At 29.3% G+C, this 21,360-nt stretch overlaps 1 protein-coding gene across 3 annotated transcripts in view; it reads left to right on the top strand.

Annotated features, from left to right (window-relative positions):
* The first annotated feature begins 428 nt into the window (after positions 1 to 428).
* The window catches only part of LOC139094911 (teneurin-a-like), a 246,051-nt gene continuing 225,119 nt past the window's right edge, over positions 429 to 21,360 (top strand). For 2 of the 3 annotated variants that reach the window (XM_070646145.1, XM_070646144.1), the window contains exons 1-2: positions 429 to 565; positions 3,288 to 4,008. The gene's annotated coding sequence lies outside the window, so the exon portion shown is untranslated. The remainder of the gene's footprint in view (positions 566 to 3,287; positions 4,009 to 21,360) is intronic. The other variant, XM_070646146.1, reaches the window with a different exon arrangement.

The following is a 21,360-nucleotide window of genomic DNA, read 5'->3' as shown; positions in this document are numbered from 1 at the left end:
TCACTAACACATTGACAACTCAAAACATAAACAAGTCACATAGACAGTCGAAGGATACGACGAAGGGGATATTTTTTCACATGTAAACATCGCACAGCAGTAAAGTTATTTTATATTGTGAATGTGCAACAAACGGGATATTTTTCCAGTGGAAAATTCAGTAGACTTTTCCCATACAATCCTTGTTGATTCATTGTCGCAATTCAGTCTACGTACGGATTGAAAAGCGAATGGTTGGAAAAAACCTTTTATCGTCATTTTAACCGGACTTTTTTTTTGGATACCTTTTTTCATATGTGAAAAAAGGAAGAGAAAAAAGAAAAAAAAAATTGAATTTTTTTTCTCAATCAACTTTTAGTTGCGTTTTTGTTTTCAAATCGAAATCATTTGTGAAGTAATTGATGGATATTTATCGGAAATTGTATTCGATGGATGAAATTTGTGGAAATTTTATTGAATTAAATTGAAAAAAGGAAAAAATTTTTGTATAGAGAAAATATAAACAAAATATTTTTTTTCTCGGTGAAAATAAGAAAAATAAGTTTTTTTTTCATGGAAAATTGAAGTAAGTGTTGTGAAAAATATGAAAAAATTGTGGATATTCATTGTGAAAAATTTAAATTATTTTCATTTAATGAGAAACTATCGCAATTTTTATAAAGATGAGGAATTGTTTAAAAGAATGGAAATATAGTGGAAAAATTGGAGAAAAATTTTAAGAACTTATTGCAGTGTGAATTTAATGAATGTTGAAAAAATTAAATAAATTTGAAAAACATTGTGGAAATTTACTGTTTTAAAATTAAAAAATAAATAAAAAGGAAAAAAGAAGATTTTTGAAAGTTTTAATGTTTTATAACTTTAGAAGTTGTTTGTTTTGAATTAAATGTGGAAATTTATTTGAATCTTAAAATTAATTTTTAAAGATTTTTAATAAAAATTGATTTTTATAAAATAACATATAAAAATTTTAGAAGAGTTTTATAAATTTCAAATTAAAATGTGAATTTTTAAACCTCAAATTTTTTCATTCCAACTTTAATAAATTTTAAATTAAATATTGATTTGTGTATATTAATTCACTGTGAATCATGAAAATAAATCAATTAAATAATTAATGAAAATATAATAGTTTAGCAAGTTTGAGTTGAATTTAAATTCAAAAATTCTAACTAAAAATAACAAATTTTATCAACAGCTCAAAAATTTCCATAATTTAAATTATCCAAATTTAAAAGTGAAAACTCTTTTCAAAAATCCAAGAATTAAAATTTTCAAGTTCATTCATTTTTGAGTGTTCTGAATTTGTATTATTTCTACGAAAAAAAGAATTCAACGAGGAGCACGACGAAAAAGATGAATTAAATCCGAAAATCATAAGGAATTTTAAATGATATTTTGGGACAAAATTAAAAAGAATTTTATATTTTAAAAAAGTTGTGAATTTAAATTGTTTTTTAAAATGTTTGTTCGACATTAATTAATGAAATTTTAAATTTTTTTAAAATTCAAAACACAAGTAAATTAAATTGTTAAATAAAATATTCAACTTGTTTAACAAGTTAGAATAGAGTGACACATTTTAGTTTCTCCTAATGATTTTCAAATAGGCAAAAATCACAAAATTTGAATGTTTTGCAAAATGACGTTGTTTTGTGTTGTCATGTCACTAATTTTAGGATTTTATACGAGTTTATAAAGTGAAAGTACTTAAAAATTTAAAAATTTATGTAAAATTGATAATATTTTGAACTCTTTTAAAGATTTTAAATTTTGTTCCTGAAATTCACAAGAAGAAATATTTTTTAAAATAAATATAAATTTCCACATTTTCAAGACATTTCTCTAAGGAAATCATAATTCATAAAATTTCAATCCTACAACTTCCACAGAAATTTTCTCATCAAACCTCAACAAGCTTAACATACACGAAAAATACGAAAATTCAAATTCAACAGCATAAATTATTAATGAAGTATAAATCGAAATGAATATTCAAGTTGAAGTTTTTTTAAAGCTATCGATTTATAATTTAAAAGTCGATTAATAATTGATTACTTTTTTTTGGAGGGGTTGTGATCTAAAATAAAGTTTCGGAAGAGGCAAATTTCCTGTCAAAAATAAATATTTTTTAAATTCCTTAACAAAATAAACTTTAATGCAGGAAATCATGAAAATATGTTGAGGAAAAAGGAGGCTTGTTTTGTTTTGTGATGAGAGGCAATTTGTTGATTGTTTGGGGGTGGAATTGACTCAATTTAAATTGGAATTTTTTGATTCATATGATTCATGTGACATTTTATGTTTTTGAAGCTATAAATGACGATTTTGAGCAGTTGATGGACAATAGAGACTTTTAAATTAAATCATATTGTTGAATAAAAATGTTAGTTTAACTGCACTAATGTCCGAGTGGACAATTTGACATAATGTCTAGTTTTACAACAGCTTTGTTTAAGATGTCCACTCGAGATGTAAGCCTACATCATGACTTTTAGACAAAACTGAGTCTCAAACTTCTGGTTAGGAACTTAATTATAAGTCAATATGGTGTAAATTGCAATATGAAGCTTAAGCAGCTCTTTGTAATTGTTAGAGTTATAAGGTGTTGCTGCAATAGAGACAAGACTACAAAAAAGTGCTTTGATGACATAATTAGGTCTGTTTTTGCTTCATTAGGAGACCTAAAAATGAATTTTATTTCAATTTTTCAAAAATTCGTAAAAAATGTCAAATTTTTATGAACAAAATGTCACATTGCGATGAATTTATCATTTTATATCTGCCCTTAATTTGATATTAACACTATAAACTGCCATATTGACACCAAAAACCCCAACTGACCATATCAAGCCACATCTGTTCTTACTCAAGTCTAGTAAAACATTCAAATAAAAATCTGTAAAAAATCAAGTAAATTTTAATTCAATTTGCTACAAATTGTCATCAAATGTGATTCAAAAATCCTCCATACGACTAAAAACTTTTTATTTCCACATCCATTTTCAATATGAATATTTTTTTTTATGTTAAACGGAACAGGCCCTATGAAATTTTAATAAAACAATCAATAAATATATTTTTATGTATTCAATTTTTCCATTAATATTTCCATTCTCATCGTTTCACGTATAGTCGGTGAAACATGAGACCGTAAAAAACAAAAAAAGTATGAAACAATGGCAAAAGAGTAAACTCATCTTTAATTCAAAAGTCAATAAAAGTGAATAATAAAAAATTAATAAAAGTGCTCATCTTTTTTTTTTGTTTTGTTTGGTTCATTTCAGTTCCTTGGCACAAGTCGACAGAATAAAAAAAAACTTGCGATTCTCTCGGAAATCATAAAAATTTTATTAATAATCTTACCCTCCCTAATGTAACTTAGTCAGTGTATATGCAAAGTGAACTTTTTTTTATGTTCTTATTTAAAGACATAAGAAGAACAAAAGAAAAAATCATAAAAATTGGTTAAAGTCACATAAAGTAAAGTTTTTCTATTTAAACTTTAACCCTTTCTGTTTTCACCGCAAAAATACATGAATGAAAATAAAAAAACGTGAGTGAAGTGAAATTCCGCCTGTATTAAAGCTATCGTACTGGAAAATTATTTAAATTAAACTGCCTAAATGTGTAAAATTTTAGAATGTAATGTGAAGGCAGAAAAAAAATAAAAAAGTAAAATTTATGTGAAAGTGAATCTCAAAAGTATATTCAACAAGAGTCGAGAGTCTCCCTCCAATAGATAACAATAAGGAGGTTGAATGAGAAAAAAAAAAATAAATTTATTGGTGTATATTAAATGTGTGTGTATCGATGTCTCTTTGTAATACAACTATGAATAGGAAAGGGGCATAAACAGAGTAACAAAAAAAAAGCTGTAAATTTGCATAGACATTAATATATAATTTAAAAGGACAAATTATACCCTTTTATTGTGAAGAAGCAGAAGCGGAACTTTTTTTCCTTTTTACACAAAATACTCTCCTTTTTTTGGAAAAAATAAGACAGGTAAGAAATTTCCGCATCATAAAACTGTTGTTCTATAAATTGGATTTTAAGTATGGGCATTTTGTCTTTAGTTTTTGGGATTGGGAAAGTTCTTGGATGATTTATTGAGAATTTTTGGATGCAGTTGAATGGAAAAGGGGGAATTTAAGGTGTAAATACTGCTTTAAATATAATATTTAACAATGTTACTAATGTATAAATTTTATTTAATGTTAGTTTGCCATGAAATTTTAGTTTGTTTTGTGGAAAGTTGAATAATAATTCATGGTGAAGTTTTTAAAGTCAAAACTGGGAATTGTTCAATATTTTTGATGTCTAGATAGTGGAAAATGATCATTTAGTGGAGTAAGCTCAAAATATATCAAATTCTATCAAAATTCTATCAAAATTCTATCAAAATTCTTCAAAATAGTTACCACAAATTGCACAAATCAGCTAATTGTGACTAAATTCTATACCATGCCGGCTTGACTCTAATATGGTACTGAATCTGGGTTGAATCCAAACAACTAAGTCAGAGCCACACTGACCAAGGGTAGGATTTTTTGATCGATTTGACCAATTTGAGCTATTTAAGTAGACAATTAGGATCGAATCGAGCCAAGTCGACTTACGTTGACTTTTCCATACAATATCTGAATCGACTCCGAGTTCCGATTCGGATTTTTGAATCTAAAATCAAATCACAAGCTCACAAAAAGTTGAATATATTGTTTTTAAATGAATAGAAGTTAAATCACCTCACAAAACAATTTTCTAGTTAGATTGAATAATTGAAGACGCAACACAATTTCCATCACGTCATTCAGCTAGTTTTTGTCTGATTTAATTTAGAAATTAACATAATTTTCCACAAAATTTTTAAGACAAGGTGAAAAATCTGGATTAAAATTCTTAAATTAAGAATTGAATTTTAATATCAAGTGCCTTTAGGTCTGACATTTGCATAATTAGGGATAATGTTTATTTGTTTATATTTCATTGGATTATATTCCCTAAAAGGGGTCATTTGATGTCTATAAAATTATCTTTGCTGGTTGTATCGATTAATGAAAGTAGATTTATGCAAAAATGCTTTAAATTAATTAAAATTATTTAAGTTTTAAAAATTTATAACTTTAAATTCCTCAAATTACGATGAACACTTTTTCAACTCTTAAGAATTGCGTTCCTTCATCAAATTGCAACTTTACAACAATCTTAAATATAAAAATTCTTTTCGAAAAAATTTTCACTTTCGTCCTTGAAAAAGTAGAAGAAAAATGTGAAAAGCATGAACATTTTTTTCTCTCTCATGAGTAAAAATTCTGTGTGGGTTCTTTGAAAATTTTCTCAGAAAATGAAAATTATCTTAAATTTTCACTCCAAAATGGTTCTAACATTAACATTCTAGAGTTTCTGTTCAGCTTTAAGAAAAATCGATACGCAATTATAATTTTTGTGATAAAATTTATGCTTCTTTGAGTCAGAAATTACAGTAGAAAATCTCAAAATGATAACTAATTAAGCTCTTAAAACTTTTCTGTCAAACGGTTTCTGCACCCTGCGGGATTTTTTCAATTCCATTTAGATTGTTTCTTTTTTAGGGGGGTCATTTGGAAATGATGATCATAAAAAGTTGGAACTGAGGCTGATTTTCTGATTTTGTCTTAAGATTAATGCAATGCTCTCCAAAAAGAGGGGTTTAAGCCCCAAAACTCACTGCCTATTCACATTTTTGGCCATTCTGTTATTAATTGCTGTCAGAAGTAGGACCATGCGGAACACCCGTTCTACTAGCCATGTTAATCGGACTACCAGACCGATTTTCATTCAATTTTGAGATTTGAGAATGCGCTTGTCCTCTTAAAGACCTCCAAAATCACACACCTCAACACCCATTCAAGCAATGCTAAACATCACTTCTAAACGACCCCCAGGGAATTAAATATTCTTTTTGTAAATGTTAAAAAAAAATAAACTTGTAAAAACTGCTGAAATTCTCTTTGATTTATTACAAGAAAAAAAGGAAAACATGAAAGAAAATATTCCGATGTGGGTGCTGCAATGTCTTTAATGAAATACGAACGTCTTTGAAAAAATGTAGAAAATTTTATTCCCTCTCTCTTTTTATTCTGTTCGCCACAATGACACTGTCGGGTAAGTTGAGAAATTAATCGAAGCGAAAAGCTTATTGGGAACTTTTAATAAGCACGACTTTAATCTTGTATAAAATGAAGAAAAAGAAAAGTTTTTTTTTTTTGAAAGAGTTTTGAGTTTGCAAAAAAGTTATGAAAGATGGGGTAAATTTGTGGTTAATGATCTTGAAATGCGATTCGGTTGATGGGATTTTGTTCAATATTCATTAGCAGCATTGAGTCATTCATTTGGTTTTGGGATACATTATGAGCCATTTTTGGGAAAAGTTTATGAGCTATTGTTGATAATTTTTGTGGGGTTCGAGATGGTTTGAGGTAACTTTTTGTTTAATCTTAAAGAGTTTTAATATTTTCATCAATTTTCATTAAAAATTCACGATTTTGAAGATTTTATATCAAAAATCTTGCAAAAATAATGAATTCTCTTTTAAATTCTCAATGTAAAATCACTTTAAATCCCACAGAATCATAAAAATTCGCATTTTAAAATTTCACATCATTTTCACCTTTCCAAAATTTTCCCTTCAATGTTCCTCACAAAAACTGATTCAAACCTTCACTAAAACAACAAAAAATCATTCAAATTTGATTCCTATCAAGCACAATTTTTTTGCCAATCGTAAATTACAAAATATTTTTTTGTGCTGCTTATTCAATGTTATTGTTTGTTAACCGCATTTTTGAATTTTTAACCATAATTTCACTCCCTTTTTTTCAATTCCGTCGTTTGCATACATTAAAAAGTGAAAAATACAAAAAACCACAAAATCTGAAAGTCCCTCTACTTTGTGCATCATATTCCCACAGCATATCCACCATATATATATTTTTGTTTGTGTACTTCTCCATTGGCTTTGGCTTGTTCCGTGCCGAGAGGAAGAGTAAATATTGAAATGTTGCCAAAGTAAATTTTCACTCGCTTTTTGTGTGTGTGTGTGTGTGTGTATGTTCATGTGAGTTTGTCTGTTTGAATGAACATCCATCATGAGACACATTGGCATGGATGAGATGAATTAAGTATGAAATTCCTTTTCAAGTGCAACTCACATACATGGATTAAATAATATTTGTAGTACAGGGTTGATATAGGGGTTTTATTGTGGTTTTCAAGGTTTTTCTTTAAAGTTTTCGTGTTTTTCTGTGTCATTGCCTCGTTTTTAATAATAGTTTGAGGATTTTACAAGTTATACGTGGTTTCAATGCTTATGAGGAGGCTTTTAAGGCTTCGTTAAAGCTTATTTATTAACACCAAAAAGAAGCGGCTTCTAGTTGTGAGCCATATGGGTGTCACATCATCATTTGTGACACTTGGGTTGCAATCCTAACGATAGACTTAATTCTTGTCAGTTTGTGAATGAGTTTCACTTTGAAATTGCGATTAGTCGACCGTATGTCAAACTATAAACTTGATATTTCATGGCAAGTTCCATAAATGTCAAGTAAATATCTTGAAATACAGTTGACTAATCACAGAATGACTAGTTACAAGAAACATGCTTTAATAACATGCTAAATTGGGCGACCGTAGCTTTGCATATAAGTTTGAACTAATTACTTGTCCATGGTGCTCTTAACCCATACTGTGTCCTTGCTTGAAGTAAATTCTAAAACTCCAAAACTCTTCTGCCCCCCAAAATACCTCCGACAATACCCTAAGTCCACAACAAGTCAAATTTAACAAGAACTCAGCCTTCAATCAATCAAACTACAAAACCAACACAAATAAAATCTAATTCAATTACCAAAAGTCAACATAAAATACACATCCCCAACCCTGTCAATTCGAACAAAAACAAACACAGCTATCCATGTCCAAACTAAGCACGAGGAGCAACAACAACAACATAAAAAATTACGAATGACTGAATGAGTTGCAACATATTCATCCACCTTTTTGGTCGTAAATTAAATTTTTATTTATTTATTTAATGATGATGATCGTTGTATTGTCTTTATGTGAATATATGAAAAATAAATAAACTTAAAATTGTGAATGGAATATAAAGAATGGACATTGAGACAGCAAAAAAAAAAGGGGTTAAAATATAGATGATGATGATGATGAAAAGACACACATAAAATGACATTAATGCACGATATCTCTCATTCTTGTATGTTGTATGACTCCCTCGACCAACGTCATAATTTATAAACAAAAGTGTCATTGTTGTATATCATGCAATATTATAGTCGCCTTGCTGTCACTTTTCTCATATATTTGCGCTCATTTTTTAAAACTTCCCATGCTTTATCCCACCCACACAATAATACCCCATTTCACGTACATTTGCAGCAAGAACTGGTTTAAAATGGTCACAATTATTTATGAAAAAAATCATGTTTCATTTCATTTGGTCACAATTTTTGCTCTTTACAAAGCCAGAGGTTTTTTTGTGCATTGTTGTTGTTGTTGCCGATTGTTTGAATTATTATGTACATTGCGATATAGTGATGGTAACATGCATAAGCCATTGGGCATTTCCGATTCTATAAAATTATGAATAAAATGTTTTTTGTGTCTTTTGTTTAATGTTGGATGGATGATTGGGAGTTGAGTGGGGTTTGGGGTACTGAATATAATTTAGGTTATTTGTGTAAATTTTTAGAATTTTTTCAATTTTTATTGAATTAAAATTCTTTGGAAATGATTTAAAAATAGCAAAACAGGAACTTACATGTTGTGGGAAATTACACAGCAATTATCCTTTGTTCAATTAATTCCACTCAATTAATTGCATTTCCGATTTCAAATCAGACTATAATTAACATGTAAGAATAATAGTTTAATGACCCATCGATCCACCAAAGCGCCAAAAGCTACTGAATTTTTAACAAATGAGAGGAAAAAAATCATTTTATTGATTTTTTTTTATTTTAGAGGGATTAAAAAATCAAAAGTTTATGTCTGAAATGTACAGACGACATGGAAATTCAGTGGAAAATTGTCAATCATTTCATTATTTATGAACTTGTACAACAGCATTGTGTCAAAAATTGAAATATAAATATTCAGGAATATATATTTTATGAATTTTTTTAGTTTAGGCTGATTTGACTGTGTTTTGGGTTTGGATTTTGGAATGGGATTTGGATGAATTAAGGGGCTATTACGCAGGGATGGGTTTAGAGTTGACACTCAATTTTTGAATTATTTCAGGCTTTTTGCTTTGTAATTTGACTGAAAAACCTCACAAACTTAACAAAATATTCAAAATTTACCCCAAAAATCCAAAATTTTTACAATAAAAATTCCATTAATAAATTTTGCAAAAATCATAAAAATTATTAATATCAATAAAAATTCCAACAATAGCAAAAAGCTCCATGACAAGCAATATAAAAATACATAATTTAGAACTGATAGTCAACAAACTATACGTAGGGGTGTAGAAACAATTAATTTTATGTCTCATTGTGCTCATTGTCGAGCATGCTTCAGTATATGTATATGGATAAAAAAAAAACATGTATCTATCTTTCTCAAATGTACAGTAAATAATAACAACAATGGTAGACTCACATGACATCAAGTGACAAATGTTTGGACAATTATGTAGCCTTTTGTGCGCACGCAAAACAATTCATTTTCTTTCTTGGAATTTTTGTTTTTTTTTTTCTCTTCTTTCTATGCAGGAAATAAAAGTATATAGATAGAGATTGCCCTGCTCGAACTGTTTACCCTCCGCATACATTTGTGGATGTGTGTAATAAACGATTATATTATTTAATTACGACTTACATTAAATATTCCTTGGACGGCTATAGTTGGGAAGTTTCGTGGGTTGGGGATGATATAGTTAGACAGTCAAGCTGTTGCAAAGATGTTATCAGCAAATTAATGGAGATCTTCATGTTGGGGATTAAGAATTTATTGTATGGGGTGGTTAAGGGGGTCGCACTCAATTTAAACTTCCTTTTGACATTATTTGTAGAACTGTAGACTTTAAAAGTAAACTATTAGTTCCATTTTCGATAGCCATGACTCGTAAATGATCTGAAGATTTCCCTAACGAGTCTCATTGTGATGGAACAGTTAAAAAATTAAGGTAAAAAATTACTAAAGTCAGGATCATGCATTAATAATTCAGTATATAGATTCATTTGACATTTAGAGGGATTGCTCACTTATGACGTCAATGTTCAGAATAATGTGGGGAATACTTAGAACTATGTGATATTTTTGAACCAAAAGTTCATGACCAGAGGATGAATGAACGTATTTAAAGAACAATATGAATGAATCATCTCCAAATTAAGCCTATCAATTCTAAACACAACTCCGACTAGACTCTCGAGCCTTGAATTTCAAAAGAACTATTAAAATTAAAACAAAACTTTCCTAAACGACAGATCCTCAACCTCACGACATGCAATTTATCTCTATTGTCTCCGTTCATTCATCCACCAATCCAGTCAGCTATATTCGAGTGAATAAGAATTGAGAAAAAAAATGTCATTCAGTAAACAAAAGGATGCCTTTTAGTTCTCGTCTATTTTCATTTTCTTCATTCATAAAATTGACTTAATTCGCACAAATTTTTCTTCTGTTGTCTCGCACAAAATCTCTTCTTCGTCTCATTTTATATCCCATTCTAGTCGAAAAAAAAAAAAAGTTCTGTTTCATATTTTTTTTGTTGAGCTCCTCTCTTTAGCATTATGATGTTGTTGAGCTCATGAAAAGTGGATTTAATGGATGAAAATTTTTTAAGCGAAGATATATTATGGCAGGATTTATGATGGCAACGATGCCAGTAAAATAGAATGAAAAGTTTAAACAACATAACAACATTCAACAGCAAAATGAAGCTACAATCAACGTCAATCAAAGGAATTTTTCTTCTTGTATCGTTGACTTACATTTCATTCATTTTTAACTCGCATATAATTTTCATTTTCGTTTTTTTTTGGGAAATAGCATATATAAGAAATGAATCAGGATGACGACGACAATGATGATGATGAGAATGTCAGGGATTTATGAAAGAATTATAAATTTGTAATGAAAAATTTGTTTCGTTTTTTTTTGAATGAAGGAAAATTGAGAAAGAATGTGTCCATCAAGTAGAACGGTGACCTAACGAGTTTAGTGAAACACTATATATGGGTTTTTTGTGCTAATTTGTGAAAACAAGAAAACAACTTTTAAAAATTTTGTGAAGGTTCCTGCACCGAGATATGAGCATTTAAAGATGCAATTTTTGACGTTCTGGAAGTCAAAATGTAACTCCAACATAACAGCACCAAAAAATTTGAAACTTTGCTGTTTTTTTGTGCAACCCATACCCAGTAAAAAAAGCCAAAAAATATTTTTCAAAATAGTTCCGCTACAGAGTTATATCCATTTTTCGATTTAAGTGCCGAAAAAGTAGTGAAAAACTCGAAAAATTTTCACACTTTTTAATCTGAAATCTACAAACCTTCACCAAAATTCTTTAAATTTTGCCTGTTTTTTGTGCAAGAGTTACCTAACAAAAAGAGCATAAAATAATTTTTGGATGTACCTTATGTGGTAAGATATAGCCGTTTTCCCGTGCAACCTAAGATCAAAAAATTCAATTTTTTTACAATTTTGCATGTAAATTACGCAAGACTTTACCAAAATTATTGAAAATTCCCCTGAATATTGTGCATACGTTAATTGTTCATAATAAGTTATTAAATTATAATTTGTGGATTATATATAGAAATATAGCCATTTTCCTCTCCAAGATAGTGAAAAAAAAAAGATTTTTTTTAGATTTTGAGCTATAACTTCAACAGGAAGTAACAAAAATTTTTGTAAGTTTGTCTGATTTATTTGCAATCATTACTAAATGAAACAAAAAAAGTTTCATAAATTTTTATCAAGATTTTCAGTTCTGAGAGTAAAAAATTTAAAAAAAAAAAAGTGATTTTTACTACTTTTTTACGCCTTCATATGAAAAAAATTGCCATAATTTTTCAAATAATTTTTTTCAAAAAATCTTTTTGTTTTGTCTTACTAAGTAATGTTTGAACATAAATCAGAAAAAGTTACAAAAATTTTTGTTACTTCCTGTTGAAGTTAGAGCTCAAAATCTAAAAAAAATCTTTTTTTTTTCACTATCTTGGAGAGGAAAATGGCTATATTTCTATATATAATCCACAAATTATAATTTAATAACTTATTATGAACAATTAACGTATGCACAATATTCAGGGGAATTTTCAATAATTTTGGTAAAGTCTTGCGTAATTTACATGCAAAATTGTAAAAAAAATTGAATTTTTTGATCTTAGGTTGCACGGGAAAACGGCTATATCTTACCACATAAGCTACATCCAAAAATTATTTTATGCTCTTTTTGTTAGGTAACTCTTGCACAAAAAACAGGCAAAATTTAAAGAATTTTGGTGAAGGTTTGTAGATTTCAGATTAAAAAGTGTGAAAATTTTTCGAGTTTTTCACTACTTTTTCGGCACTTAAATCGAAAAATGGATATAACTCTGTAGCGGAACTATTTTGAAAAAATTTTTTTGGCTTATTTTACTGGATATGGGTTGCACAAAAAAACAGCAAAGTTTCAAATTTTTTGGTGCTGTTATGTTGGAGTTACATTTTGACTTCCAGAACGTCAAAAATTGCATCTTTAAATGCTCATATCTCGGTGCAGGAACCTTCACAAAATTTTTAAAAGTTGTTTTCTTGTTTTCACAAATTAGCACAAAAAACCCATATATAGTGTTTCACTAAACTCGTTAGGTCACCGTTCTACTTGATGGACACGAAAGAATGTCGCATGAAAAATTAAAATGGGAAAAAGAATTGAAGTTTTGCTTTATAATGAAAAGACAACAGAGCTTAGTAAATGGAAGTGGAGTTGGCTTTAAAATTTTTGAGATATTTTTTTGAGTGCTTTAAAGATTCTTGGGGATTATGAGTGAGACTTTAAGAAAGTTTGAACAATTTTCTTGGGGAACAAATTTGTTTGAATTTAATAATCGGATTAAAATTTATTTTTTGATATAATTTTTGAGGCGAAGGAAATTTTCAAGAATTTTTATGCTGGCAATTTTTGAGACTAAATGAATTCCTTTTAGAAACTTGATGATTCTTAAATATTCTTGCTGAAAATATCCATTTAAATTTTTTTGTTTTTTCTGGGTCCATTATTAATAATTTCTGAATTTTAGGGTCCTAAATGCCTAAAATTTGAATTTTTCGAAAAAAAATTTCTAATTTTTCATTAATTTCTTGTTTTAAATACTCAAAAATTTCCATCCAGACACATTTTCATCCCAAAAAATACATCAAAAATCTCCTCAAAACCTACAACACAAACACAAAATATTTCCCAAAAATCCTTTACAAGTATATCCATGAAATATGTGCCAGGCAATAAATTTTAATCGATTTTGGTTTGAAGCTTTAAGATAAAGTCATAAAGTTTCCTTTCAATTCTCTTCAATTAACTTCTGTGAAGAAGAAGACAAGATAAATTTATGTTATGTATTGAGAAAAATCTAGATTAGTGTTAAAATAATCCTCATATAAATAGATGTTGTAATAGAAGTGGAATCTCGCTAAACATGATGAAGAAAAATGGAGAAAAAGTCGTAAAATTTTTTCGTTTATTTTTTGGGATTTAATGTAGGATCAAGGAGTTTAATTGAGGGTTAATTGGACTTTTTGTTGATTTTTTTGGAGGATTTTATTGAATTTTTGAAGACATTTGATGCAGAGTTGGTGGTGAAGTTCATAGCACCCCTTTATGGCTTACTCTTTTTAAATTGTAAGGGATTTTAAAAAAATGTTTCTAAAATTCACTCAAAAATGGTTTAATCCTTGATAGACAATTTAAATATTGCCTGAAAAATTGCTAATTATACTTAATTTCATAAATGAAACTCTTATCAGCATCAAAAGATTTAATATGAAACTCAGCAATTACTTACAGCAATTTAAACCAAAAAAATCCTCCAAATCAACCCCAGCAAAAACAGAAATATTCAAACATCCAACAACCCCATCTAGAGCAACATCTAGACACAAATAAAGGAGCAATCCATGAATATGATTCCGCTAATATCATAAAAATTACATGTTAAAATCTCTGACATTAAAAACTTTAAAGCATCACAGAGGGAGTGTAAAAGATTTTTAACAATTTTTCATAGCTGACGAAAATCAACACTTATTTTCCTTATTTATATATTTCTGTACGCCATAACAAGAAAAATATCTTTTATGAGGCAATTTCTTTCCACCCCCAAAAAAGTAAAATTTTTTACAATTTGCCTTCATTTTGACGTCTCACACTTCCGTACGCACATATACATAGCAATAGCAGAACATGAATTTTTTTTTATAGTTTAAGATTTTTTTTGTGTGTGTCGAGCAACATGAAATTTACATCTCAATTTACGTCGAGGCCAAATAATACCATCAATTGTATCGACTGTGGCAGTTGCGGTTGTAAATGGAAAAAGTTTTTTTTTCCCTTTTTCTTTCATGGCTCATTTTTTTGAGCTCCGACACACAAAAAAAGAAAAGTTTTCTTCACCAACGATGGCAATAAAAATTAAGTAGAAGAAAATTTATTTGAAAATTATTAAAAATCATAAAATGTTAACGCGTAATTACATTTTATATTCTTTCTTTTTTTTGTTTGCTTCTTTACCGTGGAATGAGCACAAACACACACAAAAGTTAAGAAGATTGCATGGAAAAGCAGAAGTGTGAATATTACTTGAGATGAAATTTACAAGCAATAAAAATTGTGTTTACAGCACGAAATTTTTTTTGTAAATAAATTCTTTTCTTTTCCTCTTTTCACCCTCGACTTACGCATTTTTGTGGCTCTTCGCCTTTTTATTTTGTGACTTTTTTTAATGGCCATCATTTTAGATGTACACACACATCAGAAGAAATTAATAAAAATTAAATTAGTTTTGTTAATTAATTTTTTGTGTACTTTTTGGATGTAATTTTATAGACTGTAGTCCTGAGTGTAGTCAGAGGGGAGTCGTTAAGATATTTTGTGATGGATTTTTTGATTGCTTTTATTTAATTAGTGGACATTTTTGGATAATTTATGTGGTTTGAAGTTAAAAAGGCCCAAGTCATGACCAAGTTGATGGATAAGAAACCAATTATTAAGCTAGAATTTTTAGAATTATTGATAAAGCTTTCAATATGTAGATAGAGAGGTGATTAAGAGCTATTTTCTTTTACATGTCGAAGATTTTGGATTCAAGCTTAACATGAAGGTTACAAATTAGACTCGTAACTTTTTAGACCATCTAATATGCAGTCTGTTAGACATTTAGACCCTATCTGGCAAAAATCATACTCTGAATAGTTTGCTCACCTTAAATATACTAGACAAGCATGCTAATGAACATTGGACTCAATTTACTATACTATTGAGAGCACACTCTTTGCCTGCTAGGGAGGAACATTGCTGTGCACCCTGTAGCAATGAAATCTCCGTTTAAATACGCCAACTAGTCTTCTTTAGAACTAATGCCTAGTTCTAAGGACTTCATATCGCATTGTGGTGATTTTAATCGTTCTTAGAACAGGACAAGTAGTCACATAAAATCCACACATCCATTCCGGACCCTAAACATAACAAATTAATTAGAATAGAACCCCCAAAAATTCAAAATTCCTTATCATTAAAATTCATCCATAAATTACTATCAAATTTCCTCTTAAAAAATTTTAAAACTGAAATGTTCTCTAAATGTCACCATAAAATTCTACTCAGGGGATGTTTAGTAATAATTTTCATACTAATTAATTATCCTTCCTAGCAAATTTTCATCTAAACTTTCCAAATCTCGAGACTGTAAAAAGAATTTAATATTTTATACATAATTTTATTCCTTATTATTGGGGTTGTTGGACTCGATGAAATATTTTTGAGGGTTTATTACTTAAGCCGCGCTTGTTTTATAGAACATTTTTATGGCTTTTTTTTTTGAAGAAAATATTATTTGTTGTTGCGTTATTTTATGCCAGTTCTTGCGTCATTCCACTCTTCTGTGATTTATAAAGCAATTTTTTTTCGTGAATATAAATATGATGCGGTTTATTGTCATGGTTTTAAATCAAAATTATGCTCAGATGAAATTGTACGAGATTTTTATTGATGTAGAATTGCGTAGGAGTTCTCAAAACATGGCTTACATTCTAAATTATTCACAAAATCGTGCTCAACGACATTAAATAGAAAATAAATTTTGCCAAAACAATTCGAAACAATAAACATCACCCAATTCTAATTCATTATCGTACATCCCTTATCAAATTACATATAACAAACTCCATTAAATCATCAAGCCATAAGAACAAAAAAAGATACAATAATATTTCATAATTAGAACAACCTCAATTATGACTTAATACCATCGATACTTTTTTAACATACATTCTCATAAATATGAACAGTGAGAAATAAAAAAAGTAGGAAAGAAATTCCAACAAATTATGGAAACAAAACTTTTCACAGCTCATAAAATTTCCCCCAAACCCGGCACGATTCATTTAACCTACGACTATATCGATAAAAAGCAGGCAGGCAAGCAACAAAAAAAAGAAGTAATATTGTATAAAAGTAAGAAGAAAAAGGCAAGTGAAAAAACCAGAAATCCAATTAAACGCTATAAATTTTCTACCATTATTTTTTTTTTCTATAAAGCGAAATCGTAGCAAAGTGCTGACATATGCTTGAATTGAAATATTTATACACATACTACACGTTATAGCTGCTTTTTTTGCAGACGGCCATACGAAAAAAAAGGAGAAATGGTACTTTAAAATAAATGTTTATGATGGGTTATAAAGGAAAGGTCTCAAAAATTTGATTAGGATTTTTTGTTGGATTTTTTGGATGAGTTGAGCGCATTTTTTGAGGAGAATGTGATTGTATAGAGCGAGAGTCAGCTACCTAATAATTCATAAAAATTGGTACATTTAGGTTTGTGACTTGCTTGTTCTAGTAAACGCGAAATTGATAAGTCCACCAGCTCTATCCTAAATAACACGTGTCAGTTAATCACTTTGAATAGAATTCAGCACCAAGTCAAAGCCATGCCGATCTACAGCAGGATTTTTGGACTTTAAACCAATTTGTGCTATTCAAGTATGCTGGGGTACATCAAACTATTGGTAACCTACATTGCAACGATCAATCTCTCAACTTAAAATTGCAAAAATTGATGTATTTATGATGATTTTGAGAATTGATTCCTCTTTTTCTGACAAAATTCTTTAATCTATAGTTATGTCTATGAAGTATAATTTTTACAATTTCCAAATGAATGTCTGAGCCATGTCTAGCACACAATGCAGTTATTCTGAGTTTGTTGGAAGTTTGTATCCGAAAGTCGACTCAAAATCATAAAAAACTCAAGTCGATTTCGCGTTCTTCATTACAATATGAAAAACAACAATATAGAACACAAAAATACCCCCAAACTATCACATTTCAATCAAAAACTGATGACCTACTCCAGCATAACAAAATAACAATGCAAATTATTATTTGTAAAATAATATTTTCATTCCAAAAATATTGACTCAATTACGTTTCGATATGAATATCAAATCAAATGCCTTTTTAGTGAGAATAAATGCGTTTCATATATATTTTTTATGTTATTTCGTCGAAGGCAAGAAAAGCAAAAAAAGAAAGAAGAATAAAAATTTCCTGCTTCTCTTGTGTATACACATCTTTCCACTTTCACATCTCTATTTATTTATTTTCATCGTATATACATAAATTTTGTTATATTCATAGAATTATGCATACATTATTATGTGGCTGCGATTCTTTTTTTTTCGGTATATTTTCTTCTTTTCATCATATCATATCCCCGAATGTAATGTATACATGATAAATAAAAGATGTCATAGAAAAGCGATATATGATGAATCTTTCTCTACTTTATGCAATCCTTCTCACTTTCTCGCGCGCGCACGTCAAACATATTTGTTGTCTCTGTTGCCATGTGTACAATAGAATTTATTGCGACTGGCATTTTCATATTTACATGCATAAAATGTATGTAATATAAAAAAAGGGAAAAAATAAGTCACAATTTTTTTTTTCCGTACAAGTAAATTCATATCAGTTTCTTATTATGGTGGAAGCTATGAGAAGCGAAGAGATATCATGACTTGGTTAAAAAGATATCAACAAAATAAGACTGATGGAAGGAAAGTTTATTTGTTTTCAATTTTAGTGTGGTTTTCTCGGTATGGGGATTTGTTTGGATGGTTTGGGGGTTTATTGGGGAATGGAACAGTAATAATCTGATTTTGCGGGAATTTTGGAGGGGTTAATTTTTAAGGAATTGATGATATGAATGAGAATTGAGATCAGCATTGGTTAACAGCTGATACTTTGGAGTAAACCATCCCAAATGAGCCATCAAACTAGCTAGCATAGTGCATATATGATTTTCAAGTACGTCTTTAGGGTTCGGTCAAGACGTCAGCAGTCCTGCTGTTATCCACTGTAGTTTATAACTCATTCAGTGTTGCTAGCCTACGTTTTTTGTCTCACAGCCTACAGATTTGGATAAACCCTAATATTTTCTCCAAGAAACCTCCTCAAAATCCACTAAGAAGCCCCATCAAGTCAGCTCCATAAATAATTTAATAACACTCAATCAACATTTTTTTTTCAAAAAGTTCATTCATTTTTTCCAAGAAATTTTCCTCCAATTTATGAATCCTAAGAAAAGCATCTTTAAAATTTCCACTTGAAAATGCAAATCTGATAAAACACGAACAACGTAAGTATGCATAAGCTCCACTTCTAAAGCTTACTTAAAATAAATCCACAAAATTTTTTTTTTTTTATTCAAAGAAATTTCAAAAGTGCGTAATTAATTCAGTAGAATGCATTAAAGAATTTACCTAAAGGCATTCTTAAAGAATATTATCTTTCATTTGCGTAGATGATGATGATAAAGGTGGAAGTTATTTTAAGATATTGCATAATTTAGGTCAAGCTTGGATGAGCATTGTGTAGACATGATTGGGAGGTGAATTCTGTAGAAAATAGTAATTTATGCCTTAGTGTATGTTTTTGTGATGAAAAGTCGGAAGCACGTGGATGGTAAATTGACTTACAAATATTATTAATGAATATTAAAGCTTGGGTGACTTTGAAGATTAAGTTGATGATCATTTCACCAAAATTACAGCTTGTGAAGCTTAGTTTTTGATGAATTTTGATATACTATTCATGATTGATAGTCTATGGACATCTTACTCCTCTCTATCGCTGACTACCCTTTGCCAAATGCCAAAACCAAGTGCTTCACTGCCTCAGTCAACAGTATCCTTCCAAGAAAGACATAATTTTACATAATATTGAACTTAATCCATTTGAACCTACCTTCAGTCCACAAGAATACCCAAATCCCATCAATCAACCTAAAAATTCATTCAAAAATTTCCATTACCTCACAAAAAAAATACATCATGCATTTGAATTTTTTATGAATTCATTTAATGAGCAATAAAGTAAACAAAAATTCTGTTCAGTCAAACAGAAAAAAGACAAATCGCGCTCAAATCTCAAAAGGAATCATGAATGGATGGGGAAGCAAATATGTAAGAAAAAAAATATAAATAGAATATATATAAAATAAAAATAAAAATGTTAAAACAATGCCACGACAAGGCACATTCAAAAATATGTTTATGCTCATAAATTTATGTACACAAACCATGCATGGAGACATTTCTGCCTCGTGCAAAAGCTTTATCACCAAAAAAAAAAAATAAAATTATTCATGCTTCTTTTTGCGCCTTTAAGGACCTAGACGGAATGAAAGGAAAGGAACAAGGAAATAAATAAATATATTTGGGTTTGGGGAAGACACAAAAAAAGGGCGAAGACAAGAATTATTCAGAGTTCCATATCTATTTTCTATTTATGAATGTTCCTGTCTCACACTTAGTTTCTATTCCTACATACTTGAATATATATTTCTTTTTTAAAATTTAGCAATGGAATGAAGCATAAATGGATAAATTTTTATTGGAAAACTATAAAAGAACGACACCCTTTTTTCACACATTCGATATGATATGGCAAGGCTGAAATATATGTTTTGGGTTATGTCGAAAAATATTTTTATACAGGCTAAGAAAATTTGGTTTTGATATTTGAGACGAAATTTTAATAACCAAGGGTCAGGAGGGGAGTCTAAAATATTTATTATGGAATTTATGTGTGGGCAAAAGTGCTGAAAGGGGTTCGGGAGTATTTTTGATTTTAACTGCATTTCTTAGGTTTTCACGAAAGCCATACATTTTAAAAATTAACGGAAATCAGGCACGAGACCAGTGTGGCTTCAATTCAAGGTCAAATTCGATGAAATCCGGCTTCAGGCCAGAGTAAAGTTGATTTTTAGTCGGATTTTCTTTGTCAAATTTAAGGTTCTGTACTAAAAAACCAATGACATCAAAATGTTGGAACATCAGTGTCACCAATTAATATAGAACATTTTGCCTACATTTTAAAGTGTTTACACGTGCATTACTTCCATTTTAAATAATCTCAACAAAATTCAACCTTGAGAAGCGCTCAAAAAAGAAAATTTCGATTTCATTTCCTTTTCCTGATTTGATTCACATATATTTAATTCTTTTTAAGGTGTAGATGTGAATGTAGGAGACAAAAAAAGAAAATTTCTACCTTACATGTGTACATATCATAAAACTCAAACATATAAATAAGGAATTTTTCAAGGAACAAAATAAAAGAGAGAAAAAAAAAATAATGGAGTAAGCAGGTTGATACGTGTGGAATGTTGCCGAATAAAAAAAAAGGCTAGAAGTAAAAGAGAAACGAGAGAAAATAAATATTTATTTCATATCACATTATGAGTCGAGCACAAGAAAATTTTTCGATATTGATGATCGATTTTTGAGGAAAATTTAATGTTGTTCATCTCATTCCATGCTTTAATGGCGTTTTGAGTCGTGTCGGATTGATTTCTTGTGGGCAAGGTTGGTGAATTTATTGAGTTTGTGGTCATTAGAATGTGGGTTAATGGAGGCATCGAATTAGATTATTTTTAGGTTGGTTAGGTAAATATTGAAGTTGTTGTCTTATGGTTAAGGATGGTGCTTGTTGTTAAGTATTCAAAATCCATTGAAAATTCGAGAATTTAAGAGAAATTCGACAAAATATGAAAATTCATCCTGAAACCTGTTAAAAGATAAAAG

The sequence above is a fragment of the Chironomus tepperi genome, unplaced genomic scaffold, assembly GCF_022539635.2.
Source record: "Chironomus tepperi strain 1889 unplaced genomic scaffold, CSIRO-AGI_Ctep_v1 contig_359, whole genome shotgun sequence".
In the NCBI taxonomy this organism is placed as follows: Eukaryota; Metazoa; Arthropoda; class Insecta; order Diptera; family Chironomidae; genus Chironomus; species Chironomus tepperi.
This window is presented reverse-complemented; position numbering and strand designations above follow the sequence as displayed.